Genomic DNA, 15,070 nt, shown 5'->3' on the forward strand with positions numbered 1-15,070 from the left:
TGAATATCAAACACATACACTAATAATAGTATTTGTGCTGCCAAATACATGATTGCACAATTACCAATTCATTCTATTCTTCAGTCTATGAACACAGTGAATAATTGTAAGCCTCACACACACTCCAACACTCTGATTAACTCTTACACTTGTATTCACATGTATTCAACTTTTCACCTTCGTGAGGGGGTGAGGGTAAGGTTATGCTATTATTACCCTAACTGGTGAATTTCCACACTCTTTATGTTAACCAAACCTTAAATAAGTTTTCTTTCCATTGCATTTTGAGACTTTGCTTGCTTGAAAACCCAAACTCCTTGCTTTAGTAGCCCTGGTTAGCATCAAGTGTCAGAGGTAGTAAAGAGTTTCAATGGTCACAGACAGTAATGCATCAGTGACTAGAAAATAATCCACCACCATGAGCTGAGATATTAATGACTTGAGTGGTAATCAATACAAATGGCTCAAGGCAGGAATGAACCTCACTGGAAGGGAGCAGTATTGATAATCAAAGATCCCAATCTGTAATGGGCATCAATGGATAAATGCCTTAATGAGCATTTAATGTCCTGGTCTTTAATAACAATCAATGGTCTGAGGCCCTTAGTTTTAGTGACACTAAATGTCCCTAAGCATTACTGTGCCTCAGCGGCTCCAGTCCTTAAAAATATACATTTGAATACCACTAGCTCCATGCAACAGTGAGGCTTAATGTCCACAGCATTATTGAGCATGATCGGCCCCAGGCAGTAATGAACATTTGTATCAAGCATCATTAATGGCTCCAGGCAGTAATGACAACAATTGTTCAGGCTCTACTAAGTCTGAGTTGGTGAAGGCATTAAGGATCCCCAATGGTCTCAGACAGTGATGTACCTCAGTGACCCAATGTAGTAATGAACAACATTATTGGTCCTAGGCAGTAATGAACACTAGAGTCTTAAAGTAGGACGTATCAGCAATATGATCAAAAAATAAAGAGCCTCTATGGTCGCAGGCAATACTGAACATTAGTGAGCTCAGACAGTAAAGAGCCTCTATTGGCTCAAGCAATAATGGACATTAATGACCTCAGACAGTACTGAGCCTCTATTGGCTCAAGCAATAATGGACATTAATGACCTCAGACAGTACTGAGCCTCTATTGGCTCAAGCAATAATGGGTATTAATGACCTCAGACAGTACTGAGCCTCTATTGGCTCAAGCAATAATGGACATTAATGACCTCAGACAGTACCTAGCCTCTATTGGCTCAAGCAATATTAGACATTAATGACCTCAGACAGCACTGTGCCTCTATTGGCTCAAGCAATAATGGACATTAATGACCTCAGACAGTAATGAGCCTCTATGGTCACAGGCAATACTGAACATTAATGACCTCAGACAGTGATGAGCCTTTATGGTCACAGGCAATACAGAACATTAATGACCTCAGACAGTAATGAGCCTCTATGGTCACAGACAATAATGAACATTTATGACCTCAGACAGTGATGAGCCCCAATAGACGCTAGCAGATTTGGTCATCAATGACCCAAGCAATAACAAGTCTCAGTGGCGTCATTATTGCCCAACAGTCACCACATGCACTAAAGACAATTAATGGACCAATGCATTAATGAGCATCGTGGCCAAAGACTTCTCTTTACGTATTTATTTATTTTTGAAGTACACCACCACGCAAAGCCACTTTGAAAGATGATTTTGCTTTATTCTAATTCTGTGTTTAACATTCTGAATTTCTGCACTAAAACAAAAACACTGCACTTTGAAAAACATCCTAAATGAATCAGTCCATGCATATTCTGAGACTTTAATGCAGATTTACAGACCATACAGTGGTGTAGGAGACCCCCCAAAGGAGGACATTGCTTAATTTGTGTTCAGCGTGTTTCTTGGGATTGCATCCAGATATTAGTTTGCATCCTCAGCAGATTGTGATGTGTTCACAGGCCAAATCTCTGGGTGAGAACCTGGCCTAAGTGAAAAATTGTAGTGATTGCTGTAAGGTTAAGAAGATATCGACAAAGGAAAAACGAATGATGGCTCATATGAATTTTTTCCAAAAGGGTAGTCCTGGTTGAGGTTCTTTTTAGGACCTGACTTCAGTACAGAGTTTGGTCCTGGTGATGGTGTAATTATGCATGGTATAGACCATACAAGGAAATGGGGCACAGTTTGTGCATGGATAAAATGGATGTGGTAGAGGTTTTATGAACTATATGCCTAATCAGAATGTTAATAAAGTACAAATGAGGAATGGTCTTTGCCACATTAGTGGGAGAAAAAGCCACTGGAAACATAATTTTAGGTTTAATTCAAATAGATTTCAGAATGAGTCACACGTTGTTCCCCCAATGCAGCAGAATTTGAATCAGATATCACAAAATGGGATGATAGTCAGCTGCCCTGTCCTACCTTCTTGTGTGCAGAAGATGCAGAATCCAAAATTGTTAAATAAAAATATGCCTTCAGTTCCTGTTGTGCAGCAATAGCAGAATCATTTGCAGGGCTTTCAACAGAATTCTAGATTTCAGCAGTGGCTAATGATTAATTACAGGTTTCAGGTTCACTCGGAGATCCTACAGGACCGAGTAACGCAAAATGATGATGCGTGAGGGACAGATGGATTGCTTGCTCTGTGCAATCCCAGAAGTATACTAGAATGGCTTATTTATCTAAGGAGCAGTGAATTGCCATCCAGTGTTATCCGTTCTACTGTTAACACCATTGGAGGTTTCTCAACCTATCCCTTTAGGGAAAAGAAGTCCAAGTTTTAGGTATTTGTAATAAACACCAGGTTGTCAGCTAATGTACCAGTAGAAGTCGGCCCATTAACAAATAATCCTGAGTTTGTCATTAGTGAGATGAGTCCAGTTAATCTGTTAGGATGCAACTTGCTTTCCAAATTAAATTGTGTCATTTAAAGTAAACCAGATGGTGATGCAATTTAAACAAATGATAATAACTCGGATTTTAAAATAAAATCGCAAGAGTTAAAATGTCCCCGGTTTTTACAGAAGACTTTCCTCCATATTTAAGACACAGTGAACAAAGAGGTTTGAGATTTTTCAGGAAAAGAAATCTGATTGATCAAAAGTGCACAGCCAGTGCATATCACCGTGAAACCAAATGCAGTGTAGCCCGGTAGTACTTGATACAAAAGGTACTCGTGAAGCAGTAGAGGAGGTCTCATCTGTTATTGATGAAATGATTAAACTCGACATTCTAAACTAAACATTAAAGAGCTCATGTAACTCTCCCGTTGAAGGCTTAAAGAAACCTTGCTTAAAATTGAGTACCGCGGAGGACCTGCAAAAGGTTAATGAACCAGTGACTCTTTGTTGTCCTATGGTACCAAATCCTGCTGTAACATTGTCTAAATTCCCACAAATGACCAGTGGTTCAGTTATTGGTTCATGTTGAGCATTTTTCTTGAGTCCTCTTCGTGAGGATAGTCTTCATCTCTTTGTGTTCAGATTCTGCAATAGAGTTCTGGTTTGGTGTAAGATCCCACAGGGCAATCTCGAAAGGTTTTCAATCTTCTCCCAAATCCTGTAGAAAGATCTAAAAAGCCGAAATCTACCCTGCGACTCGGTGTTAGTGCATTACAAAGATGATCTGCTGGTCGCAGCTAAAACTAGAGAGGCCCATTGACACAGTTGTTGCATTACTAAACCACTTAGCTGAAAGTGCGCATAAAGGATCCTCCGCTAAATTGCAGTACTGTCAGGAAGAAGTGGATTATTTGGCACCCTAGATTGAGAAAAGAGTGAGAAAGGTGCTTAAAGAATGCATTTCTGTGATTCTGAATATGAATCTACCAACAGCATGGAGAAGTGGAGATGTTCCTTAGGATGGTGTTTTTTTTTGTCAGTAGATTCCAAACCTTTCCTTGATTGCAAAGCATTTACAGAATTTGACACACAGTGATGTGAGGAATCCAGTGAGTTTGTACAATTCAAGACTTCTTGGAGCTCAAGCTCAGCTTGAGTAGTGCACCTGCTCTAAGAACCTCAAAATATTGGAAAGATTTTTTATTTATTCTATCATGGGAGAGAGAGAGGGGTTCACCCTCTCTTCTACATTAGATGTGGTGGCTGCCACACTTCCAGGTTGTACCAAGAGTGTTGCTGCTATTTAGTAAGAAAAAGCAAAATGATTGTGATGGGGACACACTTAATGTGTTGGTTACTCTTCAGTCGAGACATTGCCGTCTCGTACGCAGTATCTTACACAAACAGTTGATTGACTTATTTTGAGACACTGATACTTGCAGCAGCAAATGTTTGAATCAAACGCTACAATGCTTTGAATCTTGCGACGTTCATGATCACAATCGTATTGATGTGACCGGGTTATGCACCAAACCAAGACCAGACATTCAAGATGCACCACTCGATTTAGCTGAAATGGGTTTGTTGATGCTTCCTGTCTGACAGACCATGATGGAGTTCTTCGAGCCGCATTTGCAGTCTGCACAATAGTGTATATTGTAGAAGCACCATACTGTGTAATGTAACTCCAGCACAAGTGGCAGAATTAACTGCAATTACAAGAGCAATGCATTATAGCCAATGAACTAAGGGGCATATTACCAACCAATAGAGATAATTTTTGTCTCTAACTTGTTTAGAGACAAAAATTATCGCCGCATATCGGCGATTTTTATCGCAGATAAACCTTGCTATTAGCAAGGTTTATCGCAAATGCGATAAAAAACGGCCGCAATGCATGAATATCGCTGAAAAGTCAGCGATATTCATGCATTATCGAGCAAATGCTCTTAGCCATGTTATCCACCTCCCATTGGTTAACATGGCTAAGAACTGCTCAGGGCAGGTGTTAGCTGTTGGAGATATTCGCGCTTAGCGCGAATATCTCCAAAAGTTGGTAATAGGAGATAGCGATGTTAGCGACTGTTTTCAGTCGCTAACATCTTGGCACGCCCACTTTGCATGTCATTAGTGATAAATATCACTGACATGCAAAGCGGGGCCCAAGATGGTCACTATCTCCTATTAGCTGTCGCTAACTGGTGTTAGCGACAGCTTGGTAATGGGAGATAATTTTATCTCCGCTTTCTTGGCTTTTAAAGCCAAAAAAGCGGAGATAAAGCCCCTTGATAATATGCCCCTAAGTGTGACAATCCATACAGATAACCAGATTGGTCTTGGTGTGTTCCATGACTTTGATCATATAAAGCCACAAAGGGATTTTCTTGACATCCTCTTGTACCCCTATAAAAAGTGGCCCAGAAATTATGGGCTTGTTGCAAGCTCTACAGTTACCAAAGTGTAATGCAGTTGCCAGATGTACTGCACACAAGTGGAGATTGCATGGATTCAGCAGGAAATAACTTTGTAGATGAATTTGCAAAATATTGTGCTTGTGCATCTGTTACATCAGGAATACATGTGAATTAGAAAATGTCTGTAATTATGTGTCCATGCCAACTCAGTCACTTGAAGAGCTAGGAGGATTTGAAAACTAGGAACCAAAGGTTGTGATCAAGGATCAGAAAAAGTAAGTGGCGGTGACTCAACCTAATTCAGAGTCAGGCTTGAGTACGCTAAGGGGATCTTGAGGAGGAAGAACTGAAGGAACAAGTTCAAAATCCAGAACAACAACCAAAAGATGAAAAAGAAAATCAAACCTCAAAAACTCAAACTCTAAAAACCCCAAGAGCAGTTCAAGTTGGTCCAATTGCAAGTGTTTTAAATCATGAGACAGATGATGAAAATGAGGAAAATCTGTTTGATGAAAGCTTCAATCCAACTGATTGGTCCAAAAGTGTAACAGAAGGAGGAAGAGTATTGCTATGAGTAACCAAACTCGATGAGGACTCTGAAATGCCGAACATCATCTAGAGCAAAGGTCTTCATATGTTTTTGCTCTCAGCCCCCCTAAGCAAAATCTTTTGAAGTAGGGCTCCTTCCAAAACTTGATGACCAAAAATTCATAGGGGATGGGGTACATAAGATCACTTCATGGGGACATCTTCTTTTGCTCATAATCCACACTAAAGGAGAGAATTATAAAACACCAACTACATAAAAAAAATGAAACATTACTCCCCATAATTGGGTAGTTGTGTGTCCCTACTACTCCTGGCCCCCAATGCAACTGCACCTGCACCACTAATAATAGCTGCAGCCGTGAGTCGCGGGCCGTCTCCTCTGACCATCATTCAAATCTTGAATCATGCTCTCTGTTCCTGTCTGAAAAAAAGGCGCTCACACACGTTGCCCCTCTCTTTGCAGCAAAGGTGCTTTCAGCCCTAAACTAGCAAGGAAAATGAGCCCCCATGCCTCTTTTGTAAAGTAAGACAATCATAGTTGTGATGCAGTGGCCCCTCACACTTCTGGGCCCAGTTGCCACTGCTCCTGCTTCTCAGAAGAAAATGGCTCTTTTATTGGACTTACAAACATGTTGGCACTGAGTACAATCTGAATACCTATTAAAATGTATTCTTTAAAAGCACTTGTTTATCTTGAACACTAAATCATTTTGTGGCAGCCTGTATTATACTCTGGCCACTGGAAATATGATTCTGTAGCCATGGCTTTATCTGCATCATAATGATTTTTCCGCATTTGTCAAATCTGTCATCTGCTGCATGAAATGAGCATGTATTAAAACATATAGGTTCTAACTCAAATGGAACAAAATTTGCTAAAAAACATGGCGAAGTGTCTCCGCGCAGTGGATAGTCCTTTGCAAAGATTAATTGTTCACCTTTCAATTGCTTATAGTTATGTTTGGGTGTTTAACTGATACAAATAGGATTTAATATTTGTCCAGACAGTTACATGTGTAAAAATGACACCACATGAAACAATACTATCTCAAAATGTCCTGCAATATGTTGCATAATTTCTTTTTTCTTGCTGCATCATTTTAGGTGGGTTCAAGTAATACAGTCCTTGTCGCCCAGGCACCTGGCAAACTATCCACCTTTTTAGAATTGTGCTGAAGTGGGAGGTACAAAAGTTCAGTTTTTATACCCAGTGGTGCCTTTAAAGTGGGTGAGACTTCCAAGAGGGGCTTTGAAGTGCACAAAGATCCTCCCTTCCAGCCCTGGCTCCATACTCACTACAGGGGGGCTAAGCAGTCCTCTGTGTGGTGACAGGACGGAGACTATTCAGGTGTAGGTGAGATTCTGTGCCCAGCCCCTCCCTCCCATCCTACCCAGTGTTGCTTGAATGTAAATTTACCTTGAATAAACAAAAGACAAGAGGTGTTTGACAAAACGGGAACGATTGGTTTAATTAAACGCTTTGTCCAAGAGCACAGTTTCAGTCTGAGGTCTGTCTCAAAGTACATTTGTTCTCAGTGTCATTATGTACACTTCACAGTTTGCAGATTGTTTTTCGGGAAAGGAATGCGGGCCTAGTCTTTGAGATGTGAATTCGGCTACCTGATAACAAATGCATGTGGGTCTCTACCCTGGTAGACACATTGTGGCCAATGGGTAATGTGTCCAGAGGTCCAGCATGAGGATAGCATGATTACTGTGTGTGCTGTGTTCTGATTGACTGAGTGTCCCTAACTTCATGTTCTATCTAACTTTATGGTGTTATGGGAACGTGTGCACCCCTCCAGCTATATGCATTTCTTTGGGGCCAATTTCCTTGGGCTATTGTGGTGGCGCTGCCTATCTGTGGGAACGATCTGGGTATTTCCTGTTTGTGCATTTGTCTACCGGCTATCTGTCACCCCATCTCTGATCTGCCAATCCGTTGACTCTGGCAAGATCTCAAGGCTGCCTGACCATGTATTTCTGACTGGGTTGATGAGTAGATCTCATCAGGTGGATTAGACAGCAGCGATGTAAGTTTGTTTTTATGCACACATATATCGTGGCATACATTAACTTGGCCAATATTAACACCAGGATGGCTCATCAGTCACACCAAAGCTCCCTTTGTGTGTGGCTTTCTAGAAAGAATAAACAAGACCCAGCTGTCATCTACCCAGACATATATTGGAGACTGGCAGCAGGCATACAGGGCTTATGATAAAAAAGTGGCATTTTAAAGTTGTATTAAAAAATCCACATTTACCATTAAAGAGGGTTTATTATGACAAGTCCATAGGTACCAAACATGACAGATCTACTCTCTCTCTATCAGGAATTATACTTATTACATGTAATAAGAAGCCCACAATCTAATCTAATTGGGAGTGTTTCACTACCCAGACATGTAGAACTTAAAAGTACATGTCCTGATTTTTACTTAAACAGAACCCTACCCTATGCACTACCTAGGGCCTACCATAGGGATAGAGGTGCAATAATAGGGAATTTTAAGGCTTGGGGTTTTAATTGCCAGGTCAGCAGCCAGAGGGCACACACAGGCTCTGCAGTGGCAGGCCAGATACATGTTTAAAGGGCTACTTAACTGGGTGGCACAATCAGTTTTGCAGGCCCACAAATAGCATTTGAGTTACAGACCCTGGGCACATGTAGTGCACTTTACTAGGGACTTATAAGTTAATTAAACATGCAAATTGTGTATAAGTCAATGTTACCAGGCCTAGGGGATTGAGCACACATACTTTAATGCTGGTTGGCAGTGATAAAGTGCACACAGTCCTTTAGACTAAAAAAAACAAATTCAGCAAAAATATTAAGCGAACAGGCAAAACGTTTGGGGGGAAGAACACCCTAAGGCTGACCAGTCTAACAACTTACTTAATTGGTTCTAATTCCCTAACCTATTCTTTATCAATATTTGTTTATCAATTCTACTGTTAACCACTTGGCTGCTAAGGTACTCCCCCTTCTTCCCATTGACTTTCCATTGAAATCAATGGAAAGTCCATGACGAGTTACCCTTGTCATTAGCGCTGAAGGGGTTAAAGGTGTATGATGTGGATTAGGATTCCTCTCACCATGAATTATCTGCAATTAAGAGTCTTGCTCATATCAATAATTGAAACAGACCTATTACACTACTAACTCAACCCTTTAATAATACTAATGAAAAGACTGTGTGTAAGCTGAGAGATGTAGAACATACTTTTATTGGAGAATTCCATGAAAGGAGCGTTACAATTGTTAGAAATGCTGTGGAAGCTAGAGAGATTCAATAGCATGAAGAAACTGAAGAGAGATTTAAGAAATGTGAAAATGCAACCTGGACTGAAGAAAGTAATTTGAATGATTCATCAGACATATGATTGGAAAGCTTCAGAAATTATTGGAATGAGTGAGTGTAGTTATAATTAGCAGAAATCATATAATGGGTAATGACCATATATTTAGGGGCATTTATCATGTCTGTGGTAAAACTGTTTATTTTAAAATTCCATTCCGGGTATTTTGCATTAGTATTTCATAGAGTGTGTCAAGTGAGTGAAATTAAAGAAGTAAATAAAATAAGTCTCATATATGTATATATTCGGTGCATTGATTCTTCCTATTAGTGTGGGTTTGAATGTGCGAAGATTAGAAAGTTGTCTTCATTGGTGGGTCGAGTGCCTGCTAATACTGCACGGGCCCCTTACCTAAATTAAATAAATATATATATATAGGTAATTCCAACATCTTCATACACATCCACTCATTCACCAACAGTTCTATATAGTCACTCATGCATGTACTTACTCATCATATGTACTCATACACCTATACATCCTGTTACACACTAATACTCATCCATATAGTTACTCACACACAAATTCACACATGCAAATAAACTATCAAAAAAACATTTACTTGATTATACTGCTATATACACACCACTACACATACTTCTACAGAAATGGAAACATATTTACTCTCTTAAACAATCAATTATAAAAACACATACTCACTAACCCACCCATACACACAATCATCCACCCATACAGTCTTGCACACATGCTGTCTACAAAATACATACAAATAGTGAGTCACTCATTCATGCATCTGTGCTCTAAGTAATATCCCCCACCGAACCATACAGACACTGATACTGATACTCAAAAAAACAACTAATAACCCATATACACACTCATGTAGCTACTCACCAACCCATGCAGCCACTTATACACAAAGTGAGACACAGATACAGATATTTAAATATTTAAACATTACTCGCTAATATATGTATTCACTAAGATACATTTAATAAGTCAGTTAACCAATCAATTTTACACAAAAAAAACATCAATTTAGACATTTATTTACCCATTTATTCTTCCATCAACCTTTAGATATACATATATAAAAAATATTTATTTTTCAGAAAAATACACATTCACTGGATGATGTCATCAGTGATGCCATTTGAGATGTCATCAGTGATGTCATGAGTGATGTCACTGACCATGTCATGAGTGATGTAATATGTGACGTCATCAGCAGTGCATTGCACGCGCAAGTTATAGTGAGTCCAACTAACTATAACGTGGGAATTTCAATGGTTTTACGCGAGTAAAATTTCCACCTAACTATAACTGGTGTGAAACCTATGGTTTTTTCAGTGAATTTAATAGGTTTTTTTAAATGCTAATTCCTAACTATAACTGGTGTGAAACCTATGGTTTTTTCAGTGAATATATATATATTCACAGAAAAAACCATAGGTTATAGACCATATATAGTTAGGAATTAGCATTTACAAAACCTTGAAAATTCACTGAAAAAACCATAGGTTATAGACCATATATAGTTAGGAATTAGCATTTACAAAACCTTGAAAATTCACTGAAAAAACCATAGGTTATAGACCATATATCGTTAGGAATTAGCATTTAAAAAACCTTATTTTACTCACACAAAACCATTGAAATTCCATATATAGTTAGTTGCACTAACTATATATCGCGCACCCGCAATCCACTGCTGATGATGTCACATATTACATCATTCATGACATGGTCAGTGACATCACTGATGACATCACTGATGACATCTCAAATGACATCACTGATGACATCACTGATGACAACATCCAGTGACTGTATGTTTCTGTAAAGTTAAAATGTGTCTTACATATTGAAGAATGAGTGGAAGTATAAGTGTCTGGACAAAGGATTTAGTAGGTGCATGACTGAATGTATGAGTGAGTGATTAAATATGTCTCACTGAGTGCATGGGTTAGTGACTAAAGTGTCTTAATTTGTGCATCATTATGTCTGTTGTTCTGTAAACTGCTGCATGTGTTGATCAGTAGCTATATGATTAACTATATGGGTTACTGATTGATTGTCCAAGTATTTGTATGGGAGACTGAGTGTGTGTGTGGCTGGCTGGGAGGTGTGTGACTCTGTGCAGATCAATGTGTACTTGTATCAATGATTGTATAACAAGGTAAGTATGTGTTAGTATATGTTTGAAAATGTAAGGTGCTCTATGTTTAACTGTATAGACAAGAAAATGGAAGTGTCATTGATTCTTTACAGGACTGACTAGGTGTGTGAGTAACTCCATGGATGAGTGGCAGACTGTGAGTGTCTGTATAGGTGTATGAGTGCATATGATAGTGTTGTAAAGATGAGTGATTGTATGTATGAATGATTGCATGGGTGAATGAGTGAAGGTGTGTGTAGACGTAGGAATCAGTGAGTGCGTATGTAGTAACTAGTATTGGTGTGTCAATGGTTTCAAAAATTATATTCTGTATTTAACACTGGGTGAAACAGAGGTTATATTAAAATGTGAGGAGATGCATTGTATTGTCACATGAATGATATCATCAGTGATGTGGTCATTGATGTCAAATGAGATGTCATCAGTGATGTCATCAGTGATGTCATTTGAGATGTCATCAGTGATGTCATCAGTGATGTCACTGACCATGTCATGAATGATGTAATATGTGACATCATCAGCAGTGGATTGCGGGTGCGCGATATATAGTTAGTGCAACTAACTATATATGGAATTTCAATGGTTTTGTGTGAGTAAAATAAGGTTTTTTAAATGCTAATTCCTAACGATATATGGTCTATAACCTATGGTTTTTTCAGTGAATTTTCAAGGTTTTGTAAATGCTAATTCCTAACTATATATGGTCTATAACCTATGGTTTTTTCAGTGAATTTTCAAGGTTTTGTAAATGCTAATTCCTAACTATATATGGTCTATAACCTATGGTTTTTTCTGTGAATTTCATTGGTTTTTTAACAGCTAATATCTGTAGCTGTAAAATGTATTCTTCTTTAAATCCAAAAATATATTTTATATGTTCATGAATAATTTTTTTTTTAAATATTTTTTTTTCTTCGTTCCCGCTTTGCGAATCGGGAAGCTTCCCGTTAGCTGACCTTGATGCCGCGAAATAGACCGCGAGCCGGTAAACGTTTCTTTACCGCAAGTGCCGCGTTAGAAAACAACATCGTGACGCCTCCCGTCCGCATGACGTTTCACGTTGTCGCGTGATACGTCATATGACGTGCTACGTTAGCGAACTGGTACGCGAAGCGAGTCGCAAAGCGCAGGTTTCTGGAAGCAAACCGGGAGGCCCTGCAAAGCGCTTAACGTAAACACAGCAAGTCATGTGACTTGGTAATAACACTTTTCATTGGTTCATTTCACTTTTGGTTTCCTAATGATGTAAGACTAGGTCATATAATCTAAAATGAACACTTTTGATTGGTTGAGAACTCTTGTTTTTCCCAAATGATGAAAATCCCTCCTTCTTTCCTCACTCTGACTTTCATCATTGTGAGAGAAAGACCCTTTGTGATCACTGAGCAATGGCTTCTTTAGTAGCTTCAGCTGGTGCTTCCCCACCACCTCCACCACCTCCAAGGAAGAGTGGACCACCTGCTCAAGTTATACTTCAACAAGAAGAGGAAGAAGAGGAACAGAACGACGAGCACGAAGAGAGGCAGTTTTTGCCTGAGCAGCCCAGGACGTCTCACCGGAAAGAAAACTTCATTTGGCAATTTTTTAAAATTCCCAAAGGTCAGAAAAAAGTAAATGCAAGATACGTAACTTGCCTTATATGTCAAGATAGACTGTCCAGAGGAACCGAGAAAAAATACAGCTTCGGAAACTACACAATGCATCGCCATATGACTAGGTGGCATCCTAACAACTACAGTGCTGCACAGTTTCGGAACGACCTAGATAATCTCCCTATTATGGCCAGAAGATCTGTTGTACCGGAAGTAACGGGACCAGAGGGCAGGGAGATGGTGCCAAATATACAAATGAGATTTGGTGAAGTAAAACACATCTGCGTATATTGCGATGGATTCATTTGCTACGGAGAAAGAAGCATCACTCTGATCAACAGAGCTATTGACTATCATATGCAAGTTTGTACGAAACGCCCAAAATAATAAATACTTCTTTTTTTGTTTTGTTGCTCCTGTTGAGCCCTTTACAATGAATCGTTTTCATTGCCCCCTCCAAGAAAAACCCAAAAAAATATAAAACTGTTCAGAAAAATTCAAAAAAAGTAAAAAAATGTTCCGAAAAATAATAAAAAATATATAAAACAACAAAAACAATTAAAAAAAAAGTTCTTTTCAGAACTACCTCCCCGTTATTAAAAAATTGGTACAATATTTGGAACTGTGCCAACCTCTATTTCTCTTAGTTCGCTTCCCAGTTCGCTCGCCGGTACGCGAACCGGATGCGAACCAAAAACAGTAAGTATAAGGGAAGGAAACAGACACTTATGTTAAAAGAAAGACAGCTATAGGGGAGTAAACTAGAGATACTATTACCCGTAATCCACTGCTGATGATGTCACATATTACATCATTCATGACATGCTCAGTGACATCATCAGCAGAGGATTGCGGGTTTTTTGGCAACGTGCCTTATCCACGGTTTAATAACGCTGCATTTTGCTTTATATAAGTTTTCAAATTGTATGAAATATATACCAATAGGTCGTTATGAACCTTTAGGTAGTGCTTTTCTTCATGAGGTCTGGTCGCTTCCATACACATACAGATGTTTCAAAGATGATCAAGAAGTTTATCTGAATGGAGAGGAATGCACTGAGACGCCAGATCATTCACTAATGTGTAGGCACATACAGTTACACGGTTCATGCAACAAACACCGACCAAATATGGCTTGCGTGTTGCAAGGCACGCCAGTTCCTGCTATCATCCCCACGTTCAAGTTGTTGGAAAATGGTAGTTATTTGATGCTCAATAATGAAGATTGTTCTGAGTTAATTAAAAGTATTCCTTTTATCGTAACAGTAAGTGAACGGGTTATTTGCTGCAGAAATGTTCTATTTCCTCCCACACATGAACATAGGGAGTTTTCAATCTGGCCACAAATACCAACCTTGGGACAGATTTCAACGGCATGGCAAGAATAAGAGCTCTTTTGTCTCAGAGAGAGGTGGCCTTGAGTTCGGCCCGTGAAACTTTCGTGCTTCACATAGCGAACACCCGTACAGAGGTGCAGACCCTTTTCAATTCAGATTTGCCTTTCAATTTCAGCAAGATGGTTCCGACTATCTTTAACGCATCCTCCACAAAGGCCCTGGCGCACTTTTTTAAAGTTGTTACCAGTGGTCTCGTGACTTCATTTGAGAAAATCTTTGGAGTCATCCCTGCTTCCTTTCATTCTATTTTCTCCACTCTGGTTCGTGGATTGGCATTTTTACTTGCATTACCAGCGGACGCTCTTGTGCTTTTTTACATTTTTAAATATGGATGTCCCTCCTATGCAACCTCCCACCCTGCAGCTGCTGACACTGTTCCGCAATCGCATGCTAGAATATTATGGCACAATGCCGTTGGCGATATTAAGCAGGGCATATGGATTATCTTTTTGATTCTCCTACTTCACCTGTGTCCAGCCTGTATTTCACTGCCTGACCTGTGATTTCGATTGGGCCATTGATTTGTGTCTCTGCGGACCGGTTTCTCCTGACGTCCACTTTAATCAGCTGATGACTCCTATCATTACTCACGAGTTGGTTTGTCCTGGCGAAAGGATTATGGCTGTGGCATTGATGCATGGACTACTTGGTCCCTGGAATTTACTGGCGGCAGCACAGTTTTTCTTGGAACAGAGCTTTCTTGAAAACCCACCGAGCTGTCCTCTGATGGTGATAGCGGATCCGGTGCTGGGAGAGCACGTATGTTCTTTTCCGC

At 39.5% G+C, this 15,070-nt stretch overlaps 1 protein-coding gene across 1 annotated transcript in view; it reads left to right on the forward strand.

Annotated features, from left to right (window-relative positions):
* Positions 1 to 15,070, forward strand: part of LOC144792080 (putative cation-transporting ATPase 13A4) — a 315,751-nt gene that overhangs the window by 87,987 nt on the left and 212,694 nt on the right. The gene's annotated exons all lie outside the window — the stretch shown is intronic.

Source organism: Lissotriton helveticus, chromosome 11 (assembly GCF_964261635.1).
Source record: "Lissotriton helveticus chromosome 11, aLisHel1.1, whole genome shotgun sequence".
NCBI lineage: Eukaryota > Metazoa > Chordata > Amphibia > Caudata > Salamandridae > Lissotriton > Lissotriton helveticus.